This window comes from Mirounga angustirostris, unplaced genomic scaffold (assembly GCF_029215605.1).
Source record: "Mirounga angustirostris isolate CCGP_5_RB_7025 unplaced genomic scaffold, mMirAng1.0.hap1 SCAF_2, whole genome shotgun sequence".
Lineage (NCBI taxonomy): Eukaryota > Metazoa > Chordata > Mammalia > Carnivora > Phocidae > Mirounga > Mirounga angustirostris.
Window position 1 is genome coordinate 60,851,270 of NW_026991710.1, and position 25,729 is coordinate 60,876,998.

The window sequence follows — 25,729 nt, forward strand, 5'->3', positions numbered from 1 at the left end:
GAAGCGGGCGGGGCGGAGGCTGAGCCCGCAGTCATGTGCCCCGCGGCGGGCGCCGCGATTCGGCCCTGGCCAGCCGCGCGCGTCCCGGGCGGTCCCCCGGCGCCTGCGGCTCCCCGACCGCGGCCCGGCCCGGCTGCGCTCCCGGCTCCTCGGTCACCCCGGAAAATGGCCTGTGCTCCCCGGCGCATTCACTCACCCGCTCAGCAGGGGTGAACTGCGGGCCTCCCGAGTGCCAGGCACTGGGGATTCGGGGTGGATACCACCTTGGCCCCCGCTCTAGACTAGCTCCCCGGTTAGCAGGGACACTGTTACAGCCATTACTGCACAATGTTACAGGTGCTTTTATGAGGTGCATGCTGAGATTTGTGCCCACAAGCGTATTCTGGGCGCGTGACCTAAGACCCCACAGTTGAACTGAATCTTGGAGGATGGGTAAGGGTTTGTCATGTGAGGGGTGTGTACAAGGGAGGGAGGCATTTCAAGGGGAGGAAAAAGTGCTAAGACATTGGGGATGAAAGAGTAAGATGGAAAGAGGAAAGGAGGCAGTTCCTTTTCCTTCTAGGCTCAGGTGTACAGACTATAGGGTGGGGGTGGTGGTGAGGTCCCTTGGGGTCAGACTTTGAAAGGCTCTTTGTGTCCCATAAAAGAGTTGGGACTTTATCCCTCAGCAGTGAGACTCAGGAAGAAGCGTCAAGCAGGTGGCCATGACATTGTTCCTATTTGCTTTGCTCACCATTATGTCCCAGACAAACAGGCTAAAGCCTGCACACAGCAGGGACTCAGTATTCGTTGAATGAATGTCAACCATAGGCCAGCCTTTGGTTAGGTGCTTACACACACCCATTTATTTAATACAGCAATCTTGTGACTTGGTGGCTGTTTGTCCCATCCCCCCGCCCCCCCCCCCCCCAAATGCAGTGTTAGACAGGAACACTCTGCAAGAGACTGATGAGGGAACATACACAGGAAGCTGGACCTGGGATGCAGGTGTGAGCTATGTGGAGAAGCAAGGAAGGACGGTTGTATGGAAGGAAGCTTCTTATACTACAGTGCAGCTCTAAGAAAGTTCAGCAAGGCTGTGGGGGTTCCTCAAGCCACACTGGCCTATCCCAGGAGTCCAGCATCTCCCAGGAATAGACCTCTCGTACTTAGTCATGGGCTGCGAGCAGCCGCGGCAAGATGGCCTCTGCACCAAGCTGGCGATAAATATCAGAGGAGAGATTTCCGATCTCAGTCTCTGGGACAGATCCACTGGTCGGTTGTGCTCTGCACTGGAAGATCTGAGAAGTACATTTTCTTGGTCGCTATAATGGTATTATTCCTGTCTCACAAGAGGAAACCGTGGCTCTGTAAGGTATGTAACCTAACAAGCTCAACCAGTTGCTGAATGGTGGATCCTTGCCTAGACAGGAACGCAGGCTGGTGTCCTCCAAAGCGCCTGCTTTTTCTACCCTGGGCATTGCTGCCTCCCAGCTGCCGTCAATGAGAATCTGCAGACAGGCAGTTAGTTCAGCGGGGAGACTTTGTTAAGGACTCAGGGAGATGCATTTAAAATGGTGGCAGATTCTTTGACACTCCTTCTATTGAGAAGTGGGATCTATACCTTTTACCTTTGAATTTGGGCTGGATTTAGTGATTTGTTAAACCAGTAGAATATGGTAGAAGTCACGTATCCTGGAACTTCTGAAGTCAGATCATAAATGCCTTGCAATTTCTTTCTGCCTGGGGCATCTGGAAATTGTTGCTCTTGGAGCCCTGAGCCACCTTTAGGTCTAGCTACCCTGAGACCTCTGTGCTGGAGAGAAACCGGAGAGACCATAGAGAGATGGCTTGAGCCTGCAGGAAGAGAGATGCACTGCCAGCCCCTTGCTGTCCCCAGCCATTTGAGTCATGGGCCCCAGACATATGGAGCAGAGTGGTCCTGAACTTGGGACATTGACAGTGACAGGGGTGCCCACTCCCAGCTCTACCGAGCAGTAGCCCCGAGGCAGGCTGGAGGGGGGAGGTCTGGAATGATTCAGCTCTTCCAAGCCTCATGCCCACAGTGCCTGGGTGGCCCCAGTCTTCATGTCCCCCCCGCCAGCAGCCTTTCCCTACCCCTACTCCTGCCATGGTAATGTTCTATTCTGCCCCCATCTCTGCTTTAGATTCCAGCTATCTCCCTTAGCTCTCCCTGTGCCCCACTTTGCTTAAGGGACCATGCTAGCCCACTAACCCTTGCTTGTCCCCTGCCTGGGCAATGGTTGGGGTCCTCTGCAGTCTGTGTGTGTCCTCTCCCTCATTAACTAGAAAAAAGATTTGGTGACCTTCCTTCCTGTTTGGCTCCCAGCAGTGCATGCTCAAGTGGAACCCTTCCTCCTCCATACCCCAGACTAGATTTTCTGTTTGCTAGCCCAATCTTGAGCGCAAACTCCACAGCTAACACCCTAGGTGGTCCTAGGCCACCAATCCCGGGGCAGTCTTCCTTCTCATTGTTCATTGAGATCCCTTTTTGCCTCTTGTCTGGTCCATTAGGGCAGTAACAAACTGTGCGGATGGAGCAATGGGCCCAGATTTGAGAAATACATCTCGGTGTGGGGAGGGATCCTGAACAAGGGTTTCCAACTCCGTTGCCCTCAGTTTACCTTCCCTTTGAGGCTCTCTCACTCAGGCAACACCACTCCATTGTTTCCACTATGTCAGGCGGTTGGTAAGCTGCTTCCCCTTTAAAACTCTCGTCCAAGCTGGACAAAAACCTCTTTCTTGGTTCCTCTTAGCACAGCTGACCAGACTAGCATTTAAAAAATGCACTAAACACTAACAAAAGGACCTAATTACAGAAAATATAAACAGCTTAAAAAAAAAGAACCCATGTTCCCCAAATAGCAGTCTGTAATCCCACAGTAATTTCTGTCATATCATAAAGAGCTGACACAGCCTTTTAGCACCTGGCCTGGCTGGCTTTCGGTTTAGTTCTGTCTTTTTCTCCACCCCATGGCAGCTACACATAGGGACGGGCCTCAAGCCCCCACATTCTCCTACAAGCTTCCCAAAGCCCCTTGGAACATCCTCCTTATTTTCTATACGACATGTCACCGCCACTGCTAATTGGCATCGTTACGTCTTTTTTGGTGCTCTAGAATCATTTCACTCTACAGGTGAGACTCAACTCTCTATATAGGGAGTGGTGGCTACATGGCAGGTACACAGACTAATAACCCCCTGATCATCACTCTCCTGAGGGTCAGACGGAGATTACTGCTGCTACTGGTGAGGTGTGGAGGCTGATGCCCTGGCAGAGAGACAAGCAGGAAGTTTCCCAGTGACCTCTCTATACCTAAAATCAGAAGAACAGGAACTTGAGAAGAACAAGCACCCTTGTGAATGAATGACTATTGGTGCCTGCTGCAAAACTCAGTCATTCAAGACTCAGAAAGAGAACAAACTTCCTTCACAAACTCTGAAAAAGGCTCCAGGACAATAGACTCTGAGACAGGAGAAGCAAGAAGGGCTCTTAGGGCCCCACCTGAAATCTAGAATAATGATATCTTCAACGGAGGTTATTGGATAATCATTGCGTACTTTTATGTTAAAAGTATTAATGTGTTAAATGTAGTCATTTATTTTTTTTTTAAGATTTTATTTATTTACTTGAGAGAGAGAGTATGAGCAGGGCGTAGGCACAGAGGAAGAGGGAGAAGCAGACTCCTCGCTGAGCAGGGAGCCCGATGCGGGGCTCGATCCAAGGACCCTGAGATCATGACCCGAGCTGAAGGCAGACGCTTAACGACTGAGCCATGCAGGCGCCCAAGTGTAAACACTTAAAGTACACCACAATTTTTACAAGTAGGGTAGACCATCTCCAAACGCGACTGTGAACAACTCTTTCTTTGTAGGCTCCTGATGCTCCTGGAATCCAAGGTGGAGTTTATTCTCCATCCCTTAAATCCAGGATGGCCTTGTGACCTGCTTCGACTGATAGAATGTGATGGGACTGACGATAGTGTGCCAATTCCCAGTCTAGGCCTTAAAGGGCCCGGCAGCCCCTTCCTTTACCTTCTTGCAGTCCATCACCCATGGTAGAACCTCGGGTTAGACCCCTGGGTGATGAGAGGCCACATGGAGAGAGACTCTGGAGCATGAGAGACCATCAGGCATGTCATAGCCCATCCAAACCCCCATATGCTACATGGAATAGAGATGATGAGCTGTCCCCGCAAAGCCCTACCCAAACTGCAACGTTGTGAGCCCATGAATGGCTGTGTGGTAAGCTACTCAGTTTGGGGGTAGTCGGCTAGGCCATGATAGACAACTAAAACACCATTTTTTGTTATTTATTAATTACTTTAATATCCCAGGGGTCTAAAAAAGAACGGAAGTGGCCCTAGGCCTTCGTTACTTTGTGATAAGCCCGCTCCAAGAGCTCTCTAAAGTTCTTTGCTTTCTTACTACTCTTTGAAGGCAATCTATAAAATGTCCCAACATGCCCTAGTGATTTGATTTTTGTTATGTCTGAATGTTTGTGGAGTATCCTTAACCCTGAGCAATTCAGGATGCGTAAGAAAAAATTTCTGTCTCCATCCTTCTGATCTTACCGGTCAACCCAAACTTCTAATATTTACAGAATTCCTTTATGAGACAAGTGACAGCCCCCTGGGCTAGAGCTTCTTCATCCTTTATATATCACACTCTGAGCATGGCAGAGCAGAAGGAATCTGGCCCAGTCTGCTACCTCTTCCAACCAGGAAACCCTGTGTCTTCCTGACTACCATCTTTGCACCCCAAACTAGGGGAATCTTTTTTAGTTTGTTTGGCTTTGGCTTTGGCTTTATTCTGTTTGGGGTTGTGCAGAAATAAGAAGCCCCCTCTTCAAATCTGTGTTTCTTTTCTGGTTTCTCTAAGGATGCGGAGTTTCTGAAACGTGACACCTGGGAAGCCACGATCTATTTGCTTTGTTCTCTTCCGTCCCCTGATGCCCCAAGCATAGTCTCTTCTGACAGAATGTGTGGTGGTGGTGGGAAGCATGGGGAGGCAGAGGAGTGAGGAGGAGAAAAGAAATTGAATACTCGCAATGCCCTGTAAAGTAGATACTGTGTCTCAATTTTAAAAAGGAGGACACTGAGGCACAGAGAGGTTGACAAAGTAGTTCAAAATCATGTGGCCAGTAAGAAGCAAAGCTGGTGCTGAAACTCGAGTCCATCAGACATTTAAGCCAGGCTTATGCCAGGCTCTTAGCCACTGAACTCCTGGTTAGGACTTCTAGCCTTGGGTTTTCTAAGAGCAAAAGGAAAGCAGTGACAATTGATTTAGGGAAAAAAAAAAAAGCTGTGACAGTACCAACATTCTCAGTGACGTGGGCAACCAGGAGGGGCAGTGGGGTTGACATTAGCTGTTTGAGAGAGAGAATATTTCTGCCTGCCTGGACTTGATGTTGGACTAGAATGGCAGGCCAGGAATGAGCTGCAGGTTCCCCTCAGCCTCAAGGTAGCTAGAAATGAATTTCCAATGTATGCCCTGATGTGAAAAGTATTATAATCTGTTCTCACTTGAGGTAGTTTGATGGTATTTTCTAGAAGCAAATGAAGTTTGAGTTGTGTTTATTTTTCTTAATCCCCTTTTTTAAAGATTTATTTATTTATTTGAGAGAGAGAGAAAGAGAGCATGCCTGCATGCAGGGAGTGGGGCAGAGGGAGAGGGAGAAATCCTCAAGTGGACTCCTCAATGAGTGCAGATCAGGACTTGGAGCTTGATCCCAGGACCCTGAGATCATGACCCGAGCAGAAACCAAGAACCAGACGCCCAACTGACTGAGCCACCCAGGTGCCCCTTGAGTTGTGTTTAGATACTGTTCAACTCAGTGTGGCATATGATGAAATACCAGGGCTGTCTGAGTCCTGCACATTATGAAATCAGGGCTAAATAAGCAACATAAGAGTTTACAGTTATTATTTTATGATTTATTGCATGGGTAGAAGTTGTTTTAGATGAAAAAGTCAAGTTTACTCAATATCTATCTCTGGGTGGGGGTGGGGAGGAGGAGTGTTTGGGGGGGCAATGGGGAGTGAAGAGGGTTCTGCCTGAGGGTCAGGGCAGTCCTTGGCAGCCCTGAGTGGTAGAAAGGAAGTGTCTGGCTGCCTGGAGACAGGGCTGTGGCAAGAGCTCGGGGGTGGGGTTAAGGTGCTAGATTCTGGAAAGGGTAAAAATAAGACCTGTCCCTCACCTCTTACCTAGAGCCACATTTGCTGAACCTCTTTGAAATTATTACCCAGAAGCCTCCTGTGTGAATACAACATCAAGGAAGATTGTTATTCAGTTAACTTTAAAACTACTGGTTTAGAAACATTTCCAGTTCCTTGATAAATAGCCAACACTCTCTCTTTTTAGCCTCAATGAAGAATGTTTTAGAATATTCATGACCAGTGATTGCTTCAACTGCATTGCAATCTATCTTGAGCAGCACTGTTTTCCTGCATTTCTAATTAAGCCAGAGGAGACAAGGATACCAATCATACTTTTTTAAAAAGTTAAACATAGCCTTATCATATGTTTCAGAAATTCCACTCCTAAAACAGGTAAAACAGGACTGAAAACAGGTACTCAAATAAATATTTGTACATAAATATTCATAGCGGGCGCCTGGGTGGCTCAGATGGTTGAGCGTCTGCCTTAGGCTCAGGTCATGATCCCAGGGTCCTGGGATCGAGTCCCACATCGGGCTCCCTGCTCCTTGGGAGCCTGCTTCTCCCTCTGCCTCTCTCTCTCTGTCTCTCATGAATAAATAAATAAAATCTTAAAAAAAAAAAAATAAATAAATAAATAAATAAATAAATAAATAAATAAATATTCATAGCAATTCTGTTTACAATAGCCAAAGGGGAAAACAACCTAAATGTCTTACCTGATGAACGGATAAACAAAATGTGTTATATAAATACAGTGGAATATTATTCAGCCACAGAAAGGAATGAAGTACTGATGCATGCTACAACATGGATGAATCCTGAAAATAGTATGCTAAGTGAAAGAAGAGAGACACAAAAGGTGATATATTGTATGATTCCATTTATGTGAAATATCCAGAATAAGTAAATCCATAGAGATAGAAACAAGATTGGTAGCTGTCAGGGACAGGGGTAGGAGAAAATAAGGAGTGACTGCTTGGTGGGCACAGGGTTTTCTTTTGGGATGATGAAGTTTTGGAACTAGATAGAGATGGTCATTGTACAACAATATAATTATACTGTTGTCATTGAATTGTGCACTTTAAAATGATTAGTTTTATGTTATGTGAATTGCACATCAGTAAAAAATACAAATCACATTGGAATTTTATAAGAAGATGGGAGAGTATAAGAAAGAGATGTATAGATATCAAATGTTCCCAAGGGTTTTTTTTTTTTTTTTCCCTTTTTCTTTCTCATATACCATTTGATTTGAGTGAAAATCACTCCTAGAATAAGATCTTTTGAAAATTCAGTGATGGTAAACAACTCTAGAAAGTTCTACCACCTTTTCCCCCAGGGTGAAGATAAAAGGGAAGTACATTCTCTGTTAATATAAGGAGCAGGACTATCCAAGAATGTGTGTTCACCTGGGGTCAGCAGGGACCTCAGAAGCTCCCTCATTCTCTCAGCAGAGTTGCCCATGGGACTGGCAACTTCCTCTCAGCTTTCCTTACCTCCTCATGGGAGACTGCGTACCCCACAGGCCCAAAGGTCCCCAGGTACAGGGCAGCTAGCATTCCTAATCAACCCCTATAACGAGACAAAACCCTGTAGAGCCTGGCTGGCCCAGTGGTTAGAGCGTGTGACTCTTGATCTTTGGGATGTGAGTTCAAGCCCCACATTGGGTGTAGAGATTATTTAAAAATAAAATCTTTAAAAAGAGAGAGAGAGAGAGAAATCTCTAAATCCAGCATGTCTGGCACCATGCAGTGTGTTTACTCCTTACAAACAAGGCCACTGTCTCGCACTTGTTCTACAGAAAGGGAGATTTATTCTGGTGGGGAGGGGACTGGGGAGGGGTAGAGGAAGAAGGGGTGGTGGGGAAAAGCTTCCTCCTCCAGAACACAACCTACACACTGTCCACCACCCTTGATCCTGGTGTTGTGAGTTCTCTTTTTCACCAATAAAACCTATTCTTTAACTTATGCTGGGTGATATTATGGAATCAGTTCCAAACTCTTTAACAATAGGTGATGACCCTGAAGGAACTAATATCTATGTGTGAGAACTAAAAAAGAAACTGCACATTTAAGAACGAGGGTCCAGGGGTGCCTGGGTGGCTCAGTGGTTAAGCATCTGACTCTTGATTTTGGCTCAGGTCATAATCTCAGGGTTTGGGGATCAAGCCCCACATGGAGCCCCACTTCAGGCTCCACAGGGGTTGGAGCCTGCTTAAAACTGTCTCTCTCCCTCTGCCCCTCCCTCCCTCCCTCTCTCTTTCTAATAAAATAAATAAATAAATAAAAAATAAGAACGGGGGTCCTTGGGAATGCCTGAGTGACTCAGTTGGTTAAGGGTCTGCCTTCGGCTGAGGTCGTGATCCCAGGATCCTGGGATCGAGTCTTGCATTGGGCTCCCTGCTCAGCGGGGAGCCTACTTCTCCCTCTCCCTGCCGCTCCCCCTGCTTGTGCACACTCTCTCTCTCTCTGACAAATAAATAAATAAAATCTTAAAAAAAAAAAAAAAAAAGGAATGAGGGTCCTTACCAAAACCAAAACCCAAAACAAAAAAACCCAGAAAAGCAAGTGTTGGCAAGGATGTGGAAAAAAGAAAGGGAATCCTTATGCACTGTTGGTGGGAATGTAAATTGGTGCAGCCACTGTAGAAAACAGTATGGGGGTTCCTCAAAAAAATAAAAAAATAGAACTGTATGGTCCAGGATTCCCATTTCTAGGTATATATTCAAAAGAACTGGAATTAGGATCTCAAAGAGATACATGCTCTCCCATGTTCATTGCAACATTATTCACAATAGCCAAGACATGGAAACAATCTAAATATCCATCAATGCCTGAATGGATAGAGAAATGTGTTATATTCACACAATGAATATTATATTATTCAGCCTTAAAAAAGAAAAAAATCCTGACATGTGAGACAACATGGATGGGCCTAGAGGGTTTTATGCTAAGTGAAATACACTAGTCACAGAAGGACAAATACTACATGATACCACTTACATGAGTAATCTAAAATTGTCAAACTCACAGAAGCAAAGAGTAGAAGAGTGGTTGCTAGGAGCTGTGGAGAGGTGGCAACAGGGAGGATTAGTCAAGGGCTATAACGTTTCACTTATGCAAGATGAATCAGTGCTAGAGATCTAGTGTATAGCATAGTGCCTATAGGTAACAATACTGTATTGCATACTTACAATTTTGCTACAGGGACACCTGCGTGGCTCAGTCGGTTAAGCGTCTGCCTTCGGCTCAGGTCATGATCCCAGGGTCCTGGGATCAAGTCCCCCATCGGGCTCCCTGCTCAGTGGGGAGTCTGCTTCTCCCTCTGCCTGCCGCTCCCCCTACTGTGCTCTCTCCCTCTCTGATAAAGAAATAAAATCTTAAAAAATTTTTGCTACAAGGGTAGATCTTATGTTAAGTATTCTTATCACATACACACACGCACACGGATAATAATAATAAAAAGGGTTGAGGAAACTTTTGTAGAATATGGATATGTTTATGGCATGTGGTGCCATAACATAGATCATGGTGATTGTGGCTATATACTTCTCTCCAAACTCATCAAGTTGTGTATATTATATATGTACAGCTTTTTAATGTCAATCATGCCTCAAAAAGTGGTTTTATTTAATTTTTTATTTAATTTTATTTCGTTTAAAGATTTTATTTGTTTATTTGAGAAAGAGAGAGAGCATGAGCCAGGGGAGGGGCAGAAGGAGAAGGAGAAACAGACTCCCCACTGAGCAGGGAACCTGACACAGGGCTCGATCCCAGGACCCTGAAATCATGACCTGAGCCAAAGGCAGATGCTTAACTGCCTGAGGCACCCAGGTGCCCCTAAAGTGGTTTTTTAAAAAATGAGGGTTCCAGCCAAATATAATGCCAGAGTTCTACATAGAAATTCCAGAGGCTGAGCAGGCCCAATACTTTGCCTGAAATAAAATCTTAATATTTGATGGTGCAAAATATCACTTTTTAAATTGTCTCCTTGGGCACCTGGGTGGCTCAGTCGGTTAAGCATCTGCCTTCAGCTCAGGTCATGATCCCAGCCCCACCTTGGGCTCCCTGCTCAGCAGGGAACCTGCTTCTCACTCTCCCTCTGCCCTTCCCTATCCCTGCTTGTGTGCTCTTGCTCTCTCTCAAATAAATAAATATAATCTTTAAAAAAAAAATTGAGTCTCCTGTCCTGAACGGCATCCACCTCTCAACCCTCCAGGGATCATCTCTCTAATCGTAGTTTTTTTCCTTCCCCCCTGCCCTCAACCCCACTTTTGTCTTATTGGGGCCTCTCAGGTCCTGTGTAATCACCAGATTCTCTAGGGGCTTTACAACATAACCCTGTCCTTTTCTTGCTAATTTTGGAAGCCTCTCAAATTCTCCATTTACTTGGGGTACCTGGCTGGCTCAGTTGGAAGAGCCTGTGACTCTTTATCTCAGGGTTGTGAGTTCCAAGCCCCATGTTGGATGTAGTGTTTACTTAAAAATAAAATCTTAAAAAAAAATCTCCATTTACTCTGTCTTATCAAAAGTTAAACATTACCTGCTATATACCAGACTCTGTTTTAAGGGCATTTATAGATATTAATAATGTTTTGAAGGGCTGCACAGGGGAAGCAACCCCGTTTGTTCATGGATATGCCCATCACAGAGGACTCCTAAGCCTCAGCTGAGTGGTTGGTTTGGGTCTTGGTCAGGAGGAGTTCTAACGTGAAGCTCAGGAGGAAGGCGGGTGGGAGGCTCCAGGTGAAGGCTAATGCAGGGAAATGGACCCTCTAGGTGTGAGAGCTGTCTGGTAGGATCAGACTTAGACATGTGGGTGCCTCAGACTAACAATAATTTTGCACCCCTTCAAAATCATGGTTTTACAGATTTGTTTAACATCAAATATAAGGCTGTGTGGGGACTGGTGGCAGAGGTCAGCCTCTTTCCAAGTCCAGCTCTGGGACCATATTTGCACACGTATTCAGTATTTTAAAAAATCCTATAGTTGTTAATGAAACAAACCTCCTTGGAAGCAATTTATTTTAACTCCAGCCTGGTCTTTGGGGTTCTCAACCCCAACTACAAGTGACTTATCCAGGAGTTCCGCTAACATATGTACAGTGCTTTGCCTGTAAAGGGGTTTCAGTAAATAAAGCTCTTTCCATCTTGGGATGACCGGCCCTGCCCCCCACGGTGTATAATGCAGTCACACCTTGTCTTCCCAGGTTCTGATGATGTTGGGGGAATGTCATTAACAATGAAATCTTCTGCCAACCAAGGAGAAGAGAAAGAAAACAGTTTTATGAATTGAATAATCATTAAGCCAGAATGAGATGTGCATCACAGGCTATCAGCTAAAGATATGGCAAAGGCAGAAAAAAAATCTCACCTTTTTATTTACCCAGGCGGATATAACCTATTCTGTACATGTCCTCAAGATGAACAATAACAACTCCTCAAGTAAGAGGACGTGGCAGCACCGTTCGTCACACAGGACAGCCACAATCGAGTGGCCATTTGTGTCAGCAGTTGCCTTCACCCAAAGGGAAAAGAAGACTTCCTGTGTCTTTAGGACAGGTAGTCGTTTTACAGCTTAGAGCCAGGCACCTGCTCCTACCATCCCACAGAAACTGGGACAGAGGAATGCTATCTTCTTGATGATTCATATCAAAGAGATGGCGCCCAGGCCCTTAAGAAAGACATTCCTGGATTGTAAAGATGGCAAAAACTTAATTTCACTTTGAAAAAGACATACATACACCTCAAAGGGACAGAGAAGAATTTGCAATTACAAATTGTCTTTAACGCTCTCTAAGAAAAGTAGTGGTGGTGGTGGTGGGGGGTGTCTCTTTCCATTGCTGCACTGGGGAAAATTTATTTATCTTTTCTATTTATTTTTACCCTTCCCCCAGCACCTGTGAAGCGGCACCTACCCTCCCAGAGGTTAATTTGACTAAACAGCCTTAGAGGCAGGAGTAGAATCCAAGGGAAGGAACGGCAGGTGAGCTTAGGAGAAAGCAGATGGCTGCAGACAGGTGAGCCAGGCAGCCCGGGGGTGGAGCGAGCCCATAGGGCCTTGCTTGCCCCAGGTGTTTGCACTAGCCCTCCATCTCAGCTGTCTTCTATCAGTAACTGCCTCATAAGAAGCAGACACAGCTTCTGACAAAGATAACTCATTGCTAATTCAAGTAAGATTTTAAAGCAATATGACAACGATCATGACCATAAAAATGCTGGGTGAAAGTAAAGCCCTTGCTAAGAAAGGACACGTGTCCTATAAGTGGGCCATCATTTCAGTAATAAAGGAGAGACCATGACCGAAACCTAGATAATTATCTTTGATGACATAACTACTCCATTTAATGACCTTACCAATATTTGTCCCTTCTTCCAGACATTTCTCAAATTTATTTTAATGAAGGTTAATTAAAATTGCCCCAAAGAACACTGTAAAAATGATATGTCTTGTTTGCCATCTATGGTAATATTAGAAGCAAAAAGAAAGTTTTTCTCTGGATCTTGAGAAAAAAGAAGGAAAGTCTTGGATACCAGCAGTATCAGACATGGTGAACTTCTGAGAATGAGATGGAACTCCTTCCTGTATGTCCTGAAGTTTGCCCTCCTGGAAAATAAAAGCAAGTGTCATGCAGAAGATAGAGAACTTTTTATTGCGTTAAATGTGTGCCTTACTCCTGACACTGTAGAAAAACGGAGAGACCAAGCACAGAGAGATCCAACCATGAGATTATTTCTGCAGTGCTTGGAAGAGTTCCCAGAACTTGGTAGGTTCTTAATATTTGTTGAAAGCTAAATGTCAAACCTTTGACTAAAGTGGGAGGAATTTAGGGGTGCTAGTTAAGGGAGGAGGAAGCTTTTTTGTCATGATCATCTCGTACTTGATGTCAGTGTTCGAGGGCACTTTCTATACAGCTGTCCTCATCCAATGTGCTTTCAATAAGCAATCCTGTACAGAGAGCTCTCCGGTAGAGTACAGCTAGATTTGAGCTCTAATTCTGTGTGAACTCTATGAGAGCAAGCCACGGGTTTTACTTGTTTCTATACCCTAGAAAGTAGTACAGTGGTACATAGGAGACGCTCATAAATGCTGATGGGGGATTTTGCTAAACCTTTCTATTGAGAACATTCACATTTAATGACATTTTGAGAGAGGGAGAGAAGGAAGCAGAGAGTGGCAAGAGGGAGGTTGGAGAGAGATTGATTTGGGGAAAGAAATTCTATTTTCAAAACATCAAATCTGTCAAATCAGCTTTAATAGTCTTAGTTTTCAGGGCGCCAGGGTGGCTCAGTCAGTTAAGCATCTGCCTTCGACTAAGGTCATGATCTTGGGGTCCTGGGATCGAGCCCTGCATCAAGCTCGCCGCTCAGCAGCGAGTCTGCTTCTCTATCTGCCTCTGTGATCTCTCTTGTTTTGCTCTCTCAAATAAATAAATAAAATCTTTGGAAAAAAAATAGTCTTAGTTTCTGGGAATGGACCGTACCGCATATCTTCTCAGGGATCTGCCTTCTCTGGGTGGCTCAGTCGTTAAGCGTCTGCCTTGGGCTCAGGTCATGATCCCAGGGTCCTGGGATCGAGCCCCACATCGGGCTCCCTGCTCCGTGGGAAGCCTGCTTCTCCCTCTCCACTCCCCCTGCTTGTATTCCCTCTTTCGCCGTGTCTCTGTCAAATAAATAAAATCTTTAAAAAAAAATTCTGAAGTGTTTATGAGACGATGGATAAAATGTATGTGGGCCACTCCACCAAAAGAGACATTACCTGACCACAGTGTAGGAACCTCTGAATCGGATGTTATTTTCTCGGGTATTGGCAAACTTGTCTGTATGTGGTTAAGTTTCTGGTGTGAAAATGCACAGGATGATTAAAGAGATGATTTTATTCCAGCTAGTGCAAGGGAAAAATGCTCACTCATGAAGGAGGAATGAATGTCTCAAAGAAAAAAAGAGGGTCTGGGGTTTTGTTGAGGAAGGTAAAGGAGAGTCCTGAAAGGAGGTGGTGAAGACAGGTCTTATCTCTGCTGGGCAGGGGGTCCTTTGAGGCTAGCTGGAACACAAGAAGGTCGGGAGGTATCTCAGCTGCTTTCTGGGAGCAGAGGGCTCAGATAAAGTTCAACAATGTCAGTGGACTCTGAAGCCCACTCCTGTTTGAATCCTGCTTCCCTTACTCAGTAGCTGTGTGACCTTAGGCCAATTATTTAACCTCTGTGTGTCTTAGTCTCTTCATATATAGAATGGAAATAATAAATAGAACTTGCCTCACGGAGATGTTTTAAGGATGAAATGAGATGAAGTGTATATAAAGTGCCTGCCACTGGATGTGCTCTGTAAATGTTATTACCATTCTGAAGCATTCTGTGTAGAACAGAAATTAGGTTTCCAAGGAGGGACAAAACTTGCTAGTGCTCTCGTATCAGACTTTACAAAAGGCAAGAAGTCTCACTCAGATAAGACAAGTCGTTTTTATGCCTCCCTAAAAAGCTGACACACAGAAATGCTTAATATGCACAAAATGAAATAACTTAGAACTTTCTTTTAAAATGCTAAATTATAAATTCAGTGAGACAGTAGTTAAAATCCTTGTGTATGTATATGTAAGTAGGTTTCATTTATATACAATGGACCACTGGGATTTATTTAAATGAATAGTTTTAAATGATGCCCCATCATTTCATTTTAGGGAATGTTAGTCTTTCTTTAAAATTGTCTTGTGGCTGATTTAAATAGTAAAATTAAGATAAATTTCACTTTAGGGAAATAGTTTTTCTTTTTCTTACTTATTTATTTATGTATTTATTTATTTTTAGCAACATATTTAATAAACAGCCCACCTTTCAATATTAGCTCTTAACACATCCATGGGTTTGGCAGAAAGCAAATTCATGACCTCGAAGTAGTAGTAGGTCTCAAAGTGATAACCAGAGACTTGTCAGCAGATTCTCCTCTCTTCACTGTCATTGAGGAGGTAATGGGACAATATGAACATGTTCGATTCTTATGTTCCTGAAATGACCTGCGTATTCTTTAATATTCAGCTGTACCAAACAGGTTTTTTTTTTTTTTTGAAAGAGTATATGAGGAAGTTATCACTGTGCCCCCTTTTGAGTGGTATTTTCTGTTTTATTTCCATTTTCAACACTGATAGGATATGGTGCTCTTCCTAAAAGAAACTGTTCCCATTTGGGAATATATTCTTCTATTGATACCCAGTAAAGAGTCTCAAGAGAAACCATCTCTGGTGGTGGAATTGGGTGAATCCGGGTCTGTAGAGACTTTGCTGTTGTTTCTATATCCTTTAAAAGACTAAGGTTCCTTATAAAAGAAGTCTTAGCTGCTTGCATCTAACATGCCTTTTCCTCTTTTTCATCTACAGATTGACTCTCCATTTGTTGAAGTAATGTTGATCTTTGTGAGACTATTTCCTCATGTCTTTTAGAAAGGCGAATCTCTTGAGCAGAGAAGGAAGTCACCTTTATTCAAAGCTGCCTTGTAAGCTTTCTTGACTGAAGAGCCTGCACCAGTACAGATAAAGATCAAGTGAAGTGAGTGCTTCGAAGGCTCAGAGCCTGATGGCAAATCTTCTGGTTGGGTGAAAAAGCCAAAGGTGACTGTCCCACTGTCACCGCTGTGCTCAGACCTCTTCTGTAAAGGTGCTGTTCCTGTCAGGGCAATCGTTTTTATTATTATTATTATTTTAGTTTATTTATTTAATTAACATTTAATGTATTATTTGTTTCAGGGGTACAGGTCTGTGATTCATCAGTCTTATACAATTCACAGTGCCCACCATAGTACATATCCTCCCCAGTGTCCATCACCCAGCCACCCCATCTCTCCCAGCCCCCTCCACTCCAGCAACCCTCATTTTGTTTCCTGAGATTAAGTCTCTTATGGTTTGTCTTCCTCTCTGGTTTCCTCTTGTTTCATTTTTCCTTCCCTTCCCCTATGATCCTCTATCTTGTTTCTCAAATTCCTCATATCAGTGAGATCATATGATAATTGTCTTTCTCTGATTGACTTATTTCGCTTAGCATAATACCCTCTAGTTCCATCCATGTCATTGCAAATGGCAAGATTTCATTTTTTGATGGCTGCATAATATTCCATTGTGTGTATCTATATCTATATCTATATCTATCTATATCTCACATCTTCTTTATCCATTCATCTGTTGATGGACATCTAGGCTCTTTCTATAGTTTGGCTACTGTGGACATTGCTGCTATAAACATTGGGCTGCAGGTGCCCCTTCAGATCACTACATTTGTACCGTTGGGGTAAATGCCCAGTAGTGCAATTGCTGGGTTATAGGGTAAATCTATTTTCAACTTTCTGAGGAATGTCCATACAGTTTTCCAGAGTGGCTGCACCAGCTTGCATTCCCACCAACAGCGTAGGAGGGTTCCCCTTTCTCCGCATCACCGCCAACATCTGTCGTTTCCTGACTTGTTAATTTTAGCCATTCTGACTGGTGTGAGGTGGTATCTCATTGAGGTTTTGATTTGGATTTCCCTGATGCTGAGCAATGTTGAGCACTTTTTCATGTGTCTGTTGGCCATTTGGATGTCGTCTTTGGAAAAATGTCTGTTCATGTCTTCTGCCCATTTCTTGATTGGATCATTTGTTCTTTGGGTGTTGAGTTTGATAAGTTCTTTATAGATTTTGGGTACTAGCCCTTTATCTGATATGTCATTTGCAAATATCTTCTCCCATTCTGTTTGTTGTCTTTTGGTTTTGCTGACTATTTCCCTTGCTGGGCTAAAGCTTTTTATCTTGATGAAGTCCCAGTAGTTCATTTTTGCCCTTGCTTCCCTTGCCTTTGGTGATGTTTCTAGGAAGAAGTTGCTGTGGCTGAGGTCGAAGAGGTTGCTGCCTGTGTTCTCCTCAAGGATTTTGATGAATTCCTGTCTCACATTTAGGTCTTTCATCCATTTTGAGTCTATTTTTGTGTGTGGTGTATCAATGGTTCTTATTTTTTTATCCAATCTGATACTCTGTGTCTTTTGATTGGGGCATTTAGCCCATTTACATTCAGGGTAACTATTGAAAGATATGAATTTAGTGCCATTGTATTGCCTGTAAGGTGACTATTACTGTATATTGTCTCTTTTCCTTTCTGGTCTATGTTACTTTTAGGCTCTCTCTTTGCTTAGAGAACCCCTTTCAATATTTCTTGTAGGGCTGGTTTGGTGTTCGCAAATTCTTTTAGTTTTTGTTTGTCCTGGAAGCTTTTTATCTCTCCTATTTTCAATGACAGCCTAGCTGGATATAGCATTCTTGGCTGCATATTTTTCTCATTCAGTGCTCTGAATATATCATGCCAGTCCTTTCTGGCCTGCCAGGTCTCTGTGGATAGGTCTGCTGCCAATCTAGTGTTTCTGCCATTGTAGGTTACAGACCTCTTGTCCTGAGCTGCTTTCAGATTTTCTCTTTGTCTCTGAGACTTGTAAGTTTTACTATTAGATGTCGGGGTATTGACCTATTTTTATTGATTTTGAAGGGGGTTCTCTGTGCCTCCTGGACTTTGATGCCTGTTTCCTTCCCCAAATTAGGGATGTTCTCCACTGTAATTTGCTCCAATATACCTTCTGCCCTTCTCTCTCTTTCTTCTTCTTCTGGGATCCCAATTATTCTAATATTTCATCTTATGGTATCACTTATCTCTCGAATTCTGCCCTCGTGATCCAGTAGTTGTTTATCTCTTTTTCTCAGCTTCTTTATTCTCCATCATTTGGTCTTCTATATCACTAATTCTCTCTTCTGCCTCATTTATCCTAGCAGTTAGAGCCTCCATTTTTTATTGCACCTCATTAATAGCCTTTTTGATTTCAACTTGATTAGATTTTAGTTCTTTTATTTCTCCAGAAAGAGATTCTCTAGTATCTTCCATGCTTTTTTCAAGCCCAGCTAGTATCTTTATAATTGTTATTCTGAACTCTAGCTCTGACATCTTACTAATGTCTGTATTGATTCGGTCCCTGCCAGTCAGTACTGCCTCTTTCTTTCTTTTTTTTTTTAAGATTATTTATTTATTTATTTGACAGAGAGAGAGATAGTGAGACAGCAACACAAGCAGGGGGAGTGGGAGAGGGAGAAGCAGGCTTCCTGCCGATCAGGGAGCCTGATGTGGGGCTCGATCCCAGGACCTTGGGATCATGACCTGAGCCACCCAGGCACCCCATTTGTTCTTTTTTTTGAGGTGAGTTTTTCTGTTTTGTCATTTTGTCCAGAGAAGAATAGATGAACGAGAGAACAAAATACTAAAATGGCAACAACAACCCCAGAGAAATATACACTAAACAAATCAGAAGAGACCCAGAACTGGGGCGAAAAGAAAGGAAAAAATATATATATATGATCATGCTGGTGAATAGAACAGAGCCACACACTAGATTTTGGGTGTATTTTGGTCTGTTAGAAGAAATTGCCTCCCAAAATTTTAAAGAAAGAAAAGCTTATATATATACAAAAATAAAGGTAAATACAATGAAGGGATGGAATAGGGCTGTAAGGATGAAAATTAAAAAGATTTTTAAAAAGGAATTGATAAGATGTTGGTTGAAAAAGGAAAGAAGAAAAATTCAAAAAAAAAAGAAAAAGAAAAAATAAAATAAAAAAATTAACTCTGAAAGACTTAAGAATCATGGGGAAAAAAGCCATGAATTCTATGTGCTGTGTTCCCCTAGCACTGGAGTTCTGCCATTCTAATAGATCGGTAAACTTGGTCTTGGCTGGCTGTTCTTGCTGATCTTCTGGGGGAGAGGCCTGTTGCCGTGGTTCCCAGATGTCTTTGCCGGAGGCGGAATTGCCCCACCCTTGCCCGGTCCGGGCTAAATAATCTGCTTGGGTTTGCTCTCGGGAGCTTTTGTTCCCTGCAAGCTTTCTGTACAGATTTGGAGGCCAAGAGTGAAAATGGCGGCCTCCCAATCTCTGCCCCAGAGGAGCCGAGAACTCGGGGCCCCACTGCTCAGTGCGCCCCAGAGAAAAGCAGTCAATCACTCCCGTCTCCCTGGTCTCCGGCCGCACTCCGTGCTCACCCGGCCTGTGACCGAGCATTTCTATCTCTGGCACCCGACCCCATGTGGAGTCTCCAAACCCAGCAGATCCCTGCGGTGCGCTCCCGTGCCACTCCTCCCGGGGGAGGAAGGTGAGTCTCCTCGGATCTGCTGCTTTTTGGGTCCCTGCTGGAGGAGCAGTGGCCCAACTGTGCCGCAGATCATGGTTTATGGCAACCCCGAGCTGAGAGTCCACTCCTTGGCTCCGTCTCTGCAGCCGGCTTCCCTGTTCCGATACCTGGGAGCTCTGCTGCACTCAGGCACCCCCGGTCTTTCTGTGACCCCGAGGGTCCTGAGACCACACTGTCCCAATGAGGGTTCCACCCCCTGTTTAGCCACTGGAGTGACGTCCCTCAGCGGAGCAGACTTCTAAAAGTTCTGATTTTGTGCTCCGTGGCTCTATCACTTGCTGGTAGCGGCTGATGGAGGCCCCCTCCCCCGCCGTCTACCCTCCTGAATATCCCCTTGGATTCACTTCTCTGCATGTCCTACCTTCCAGAAAGTGGTCGTTTTTCTGTTCAGAGAATTGTTGCTGTTCTTTTCTTCAATCTCCTGTTGAGTTCGTAGGTGTTCAGAATGGTTTGATCCCTATCTAGCTGAATTCCTGGGACCAGATGAAATCCAGGTCTCCTACTCCTCCGCCATCTTGCTCCTCCCTCCCCAGGGCAATTGTTTTTAAAATAAAATTTCAAACTCTTTGTTCTTGATGAACTTCAGGTGGGCATTAGGAGGAGGGAAACCGCTGTCATATGCTAGGGACAGTGGTAGGCATGCTCATATTTTCCTTCCTTTACACTAATCCTGTGAGGTAGGATTATATCCCCATTTTACATTTGAAAAAAAAAAAAACAAAAAACTGGGGGAATCTCTGAGAGATTAAATAACTTGCCCAAGATCATGAAGCTAGTAACTGGACACAACAGATATGGATTCCCAGTTAAGGGCTCAAGAGAGATTGTCAACCAACTGAGAGAAAAGAAACTGGTTTTCATTTTTCATATTACCACCTCATCACCATGTCCTGCCATTAACAAAGCTGGCCTGGGAATCTCGAGAAGCACAGGTCCCTAAAATGCATTGAGTAGTTCTATTTAGATTCTCCATTTCAGAAATCCTATGAATCATAGCCCTAATATTTACTGGGAGCTTAACTACATGCTATGCATTGTTCTAAGCACTCTTCATGTGCTAACTCATGTCATCTTCACAAAACCCAATGAGGTAAGTGCTATTACCATTTCATTTTTACAGATGAGGACACTGAGGCATAGAGAGGTTAGATCACTTTCCTGAGCTTGTACAGCTAGGAAATAGTAGAGCCAGGATTCAGATCTAGGCAGCTGACACCAACATTCATGCTCTTAATACTCTTTAAGCTCATACACCAAAACAAAACGTTGTACATATATGATGAAGTGGTTTGGAGAGATTAAAGGACATTTTAATTAATTATCCCAAACCAACAGAAACCTGTCAGGCTGGCTATTCAGGCTTAAGTCACTTTATAGTTATCATAGGAATTTTAAAGGAAAAGTAATGAAGACAGACATTAAAGGATTTACACCAGTATAAGCACAATTAACTAGGTTCCTTTGTTTCTGTAGTAATTAGGATGTCTTATGGCCTTGACCAAGTGTGGAACTTTTTCATATATTTATTTCAGGTAATGAGATGAACAAAGGTGATGTGAAAAACACAGGTTAGAAACTGCCATGGCCCGATAGGGTCCACTTTTAAGTAAAAGTTGGCTTGACTTGGTATGAATAATAGCAAAGGTATCTCAGATTCAGAGTTAATTTTAGATGTCTGCCTGTCCCAGTCCTGTTCCATATATTGTCAGTATCACAGAAAGTAAAGTCCAGCCATCCTAAGGACATACTCAGGAGTTTGGGCCCATGGATGAGTTTGGTTTGTGTCCTCCAAGTCCATAGAGACTGGAGCATAAATTCAAGCAAAATTTGGAGAGCTCCTTGTAAGGTACCATTTTAGGAGCTAGGTAGGATGGTAAATGATCTTTTCCCCTCCAGTGGCTCAAATTCCATGGTAAAGTCAACCACCTCAAATATTTTTGGTGAATAAAAAATGAATTGTAAATCATAATAACAAATACCATTGAGAACATGAGAGAAGTCTTCTTTTCCTCCAGCCGTTGAACTTGCATTGAACACTGGCCCAATCTGAGCCAGATCCCCGAGGAATGCCCAGAACTGACTGACTGAGGCTGCATTACTGTCCGGACCTGAACCAGTCACAGGTGGAATGAGATTACAGTGGTTACACTAGTCAGAGTCCATCGTGAGAGTTGAGTGCAGTCATTCTCCCAAAATGAGTGACTGCTGCACAACGGGGAAGGGGTAGGATAATCACCGAAGAAGCAGCGGTAATGTCCACTAAAAATGCTAAACGCTTGATGCTTACTTAATAGAAGGAGGACTGAAGGGAGTTCTCTTGGAGGTAAAGGGGAAGCAAAGATTCTATCCCTGGGAGATGTGGGATTGGAGTGGGGACTTTAAAGACAGTGGTGGAGACCCACGACTAAGGAATTTTTAGGCAAAGTGTACAACATGAACAACATAAAGAAAGAAAGAGTATGGGAGGGAAGACTAGAAAGCAGAATAATATAATCGGAGAGGAGAAAGAGTGAGGAAGAAGGGAAATACGTGAGCAGGTCAGAGCTGCAGGGTTTAAATACCGGCCTGAGGAGTCGGAACGTATTCTGTGTCTAAGGGGGAGCTGTTGAAGGTTTTAAGGAAGGTTATGGCATTGTTAGGTCTATGTTTGCCAAGACTCTAAAGATTCTTCTGCATCAGGGTTGAGGCTGAATGCCTCCAAGTCACCTTGGGTTAGGCTAGTGTTTCCTGGCCTGGCTCAGCCTTCAGGGACTAGGGACAGAGTCTCCTTTACCTCTACTGTCTTGTCAGATTTTGATCTAGCTCAGGGACCCTGTTTCTGCCATTCTACATATATAAGTCTGGTCTTTCTGAGACAGCTGGTCACTGCTCTGTGGACCGGCTGAAGGATCCTGCCAGGGCCCTGGGGAATTTGGCTCCTCATTCCACACTTAGCTTCAGGACCTCCACATACAGAAGGCAGGGTTCCTAGCTCAGCTCTGATCACCAAGGATTCAGCAGGTAAAGGCAACTCTGAGGCCAACATAGGGCCAACTCCAAAGAGGCTATGCACATGAATTTATTGCGCCTGTTTAGGGCCAGATTCCCAAGGAAGTCTAGGAAGGATGTGATGGGAAGGAGAAAAGGAGAGTGCTTACCCGTCTCAGGTTCAAAGAAATAACATTGTAATATAAAATATTACAAAATTATAGAATAAAATTATAATTTGGTCTCCAGGTATGCTCCAGTGGTAATAAGAGCACATTAAATATTTACCCAGCCAAATGCAGTTTGCTCACTAGGACAAAAATTCTGTTAAATTCTTTATGGGGGCTACACTCTTCACCTGAGTTCTCAGTGAAAGTCCCTCATCCAAACAGCTCCAGGATTAACAACCTCTGCTCACAGTAGAAGGGGAAAAGGGCAACATCTTATTCTCTGGAGTAAACAGAACAAAAATAACTGAAATGGAGGCACATACTCATAAAAGTATGAAATTTCAAACTTGGGTTAATACCATGTATTTTCTATCCTTATAACTGAGCAACAAACGCAATCGACCTACGGGTAAACCCAGGGCATGTTTCTGAGCCACTATTCCTCGAGTGCTTCCTTTGTGCTAGGCACTTGGCTAAATACTTAATTTTTGTTTTGTCCAATATGGTGGCCACCATCCCCACGTGGCTAATGAGCACTTGAAATCTGGTTAGTCCAAACTGAGATGTGCTTACATTTCAAAGACTTAGTATGAAAAAAAAGAAATGTTAACATATCTCACTAATATTTTTATGTTGATTATATGTTAAGATAATATTTTTGATTCATCAGGTTCAGTAAGATATATTATCAAAATTAATTTTATCTGTTTCTTTTCACTTTTTAAAATATGACTACTAGGGGGCGCCTGGGTGGCTCAGTCGGTTAAGTGTCTGCCTTTGGCTCAGATCATGATCTCAGGGTCCTGGGATGGAGCCCCACATTAGGCTCCTTGCTCAGCGAGAGTCTGCTTCTCCCTCTGCCTCTGCCCCTCCCCCACCGTCGTGTGCTCTCTCTTTATCTCTCTCTCTCAAATAAACAGATAAAATTTTTTAAAAATACGACTATTAGAAAATTTTAAATTACATATATGGCTCACATTGGTGGCTTGCATTATATTTCTATTGGAAAGCATAGTTTTAGATTATTTCTGTACTGTACCCGTACAACAACCATATGATGTAGACTATTAGTAGGTCTCTTTTCCTGAAGAAGAAACTGAGGTATAGAGGCTGCAAGGGACTTGCCCAGCATTATTAAGTGGTGGGGCTGTGATTCAAACCCAGGTTGGTCACCCAAACTAGCCACTATATTATATTGACTCTTTAGCTTGGTTTATGAGTCAACTCTTTTTCCGGATGACTCAGTGTAGAGCTCTGGGTTATGATGGGATTCCCCCACTAATTGGCTGCATGAGTTCAAGTGATTGTCTTAATCTCCTTATGTCATTAGACATGAGCTTAGTAAGTCTAATGAGTCAATAATGCATTACTGTTTTATTTGAATTGCTTCTTTGGCTTCACAAACTGTGAAAACAAAAATTCAGTTCAACCTAACAAATATTTCTTTAACATCATTATGGACAAATGAGAAACAGCCCAAATAAACACTATCAAATATGTTAATTGCTGAGAGGGAGTTAATTATGTTTGGAGGAGCACCAGAATTAATGAGCAAAACACAGTTTAATGTCTCCATTTGTAAAGAGAAGAGCCATGCTCACTTGAAGCTTAATGAAAAACAGATATAATACTGTTTTTAACTGATATTGATTATATTGGGGGCTCTACATATGGTCATTTTTCAAGTACTCCTACAACATTTACGCAAAGAATCTTCCAGAACTTGAATGCTTTTGAACAAAGAAAGGCATGCCAACTCTAAAAATACAAGCAAAGGAAAGTAAATCCTAATGTCATGGTTAAATATTTCTTTTCTATTATTGTCATATTTTAATTAAACTATACTGGATGAGAATTCAAGTCCCCTCTAATACACTCCAAATGCTCCTTGTTTCCAATTTTTTAATGCATATAGTGATCATAATCTGAGCCCCACTTGAGAAACAGCCCAGGCTTCAGGCTGTAGTTGACCCTAAAAAGCTATGAAGCAGGATTTTTTTGGAACATTTCTATTCAGTTGTGAGACTCCAAATCATAATCTCTGCTCAGGTCTGAATGCAAATCAGAAGACCTAGAATCCTCTTCAGCCGGGCTCACATAACATTGCCATGGAATTTCAACAACACCCCTGCATTATCCAGGACTTGTCACTAGCCCTGGCTCCTTGCTTCACCATCTGTCCCGTGTGTTTGCTCTTTAACTGCAATCTAACTTGGCTTTGGAGCAGGTATTGTTTCAAACTTTCTAATCCACAATGTGTTCTTTGAAATTACGTCTCAGTGCCACCTTGTAACTATTTCTCTGGCAACATTTTTTTTTCAACTTCAGGTGTAGCTCCTTGGTTAATCTTACTCTTTAATCCATGATGCTCCATTCTCAATTGGGTGTGCAAGGCCCTCTCTTATTCATTCATTCATACATTCCTTTTCTTCTCCATTCTCCACTTCTATTCCTCTGCCTTCTCCATAAGCAACCATTCCTAAGTGTTTGAAGTATATCCTTCTCTCTGTAGGAGTTCTTGTAAAACTTATATTTTTGTTTTGTGTGCATGCATTTTTAATTTATATAAATCATATTGTAGTAAAAAATCTCACTGTTTCTTTCTTCACCCAGCACTACATTTTCAAAAGTCTAACCATGTTGCTGAATATATGTCTAGACTGTTCCTTCTAACCAATGCCTAGTTATCCATCTTATCCATCTGCATCACAGAAATGGACACACACATCACCCTCAACTCACCGATACTACTAATAATGCTGTGACAAATATCCTCATACATATGTTCCCTATGGGTGAGAATTCCTCTGGATTCCTATCCCTGCAGGGGAAATGTTGGGTCATAAGGAACATATGCATCAGGGTCCAACCAGGAAAGCAGCAGCCACACTAAGTGAATTAAAACTGAGGAATTTAAATGCAAGAACAGGTTCCAGAGGTGATGGAAGAGCTGAGAGCCAAACAGAGGATATGAGATAACCCAGAGATTAGTAGCAGGAAAGCCCCTACCACATCCAAACCACAGGAATTACTTACAACTGGAGCCTGAGTCTGATGGGAGTTGGAATCATATCGGGGCTGCCTGGTGGGAGCTGAAAGTGAAGGAAGAAATATATATACACCCTTGGAGACAAAGGGAGAGAGAAAATACCCTGTTCTCCACCTGCCCCCCGCCTCAGATCTCCTTTCAGTGCCTTCTGCTATTTGAACCCACCCCCAAGTGCTGCCTGTAGGTGCCAGGGCCGAGGA

The 25,729-nt window shown here is 43.3% G+C and overlaps 2 long non-coding RNA genes and 1 pseudogene across 3 annotated transcripts in view; 1 reads left to right on the forward strand and 2 right to left on the reverse strand.

Moving 5' to 3' along the window:
- Nucleotides 1-13,627, forward strand: LOC135363606 (uncharacterized). Its single transcript, XR_010409447.1, has 3 exons — nucleotides 1-432; nucleotides 919-1,354; nucleotides 11,371-13,627. It is a non-coding gene; the product is annotated as an uncharacterized LOC135363606 (long non-coding RNA).
- Nucleotides 12,672-25,729, reverse strand: part of LOC135363605 (uncharacterized) — a 17,175-nt gene continuing 4,117 nt past the window's right edge. The window contains exons 2-4 of one of the 2 annotated variants that reach the window (XR_010409446.1): nucleotides 25,517-25,572; nucleotides 13,645-13,823; nucleotides 12,692-12,767 (exon numbers count right to left, since the gene is read on the reverse strand). This is a non-coding gene — a long non-coding RNA (uncharacterized LOC135363605). Of the gene's footprint in view, nucleotides 12,768-13,644; nucleotides 13,824-25,516; nucleotides 25,573-25,729 lie in introns of both variants that reach the window. The other variant, XR_010409445.1, reaches the window with a different exon arrangement.
- LOC123848485 (centrosomal protein 15-like) lies at nucleotides 14,990-15,633 on the reverse strand (annotated as a pseudogene).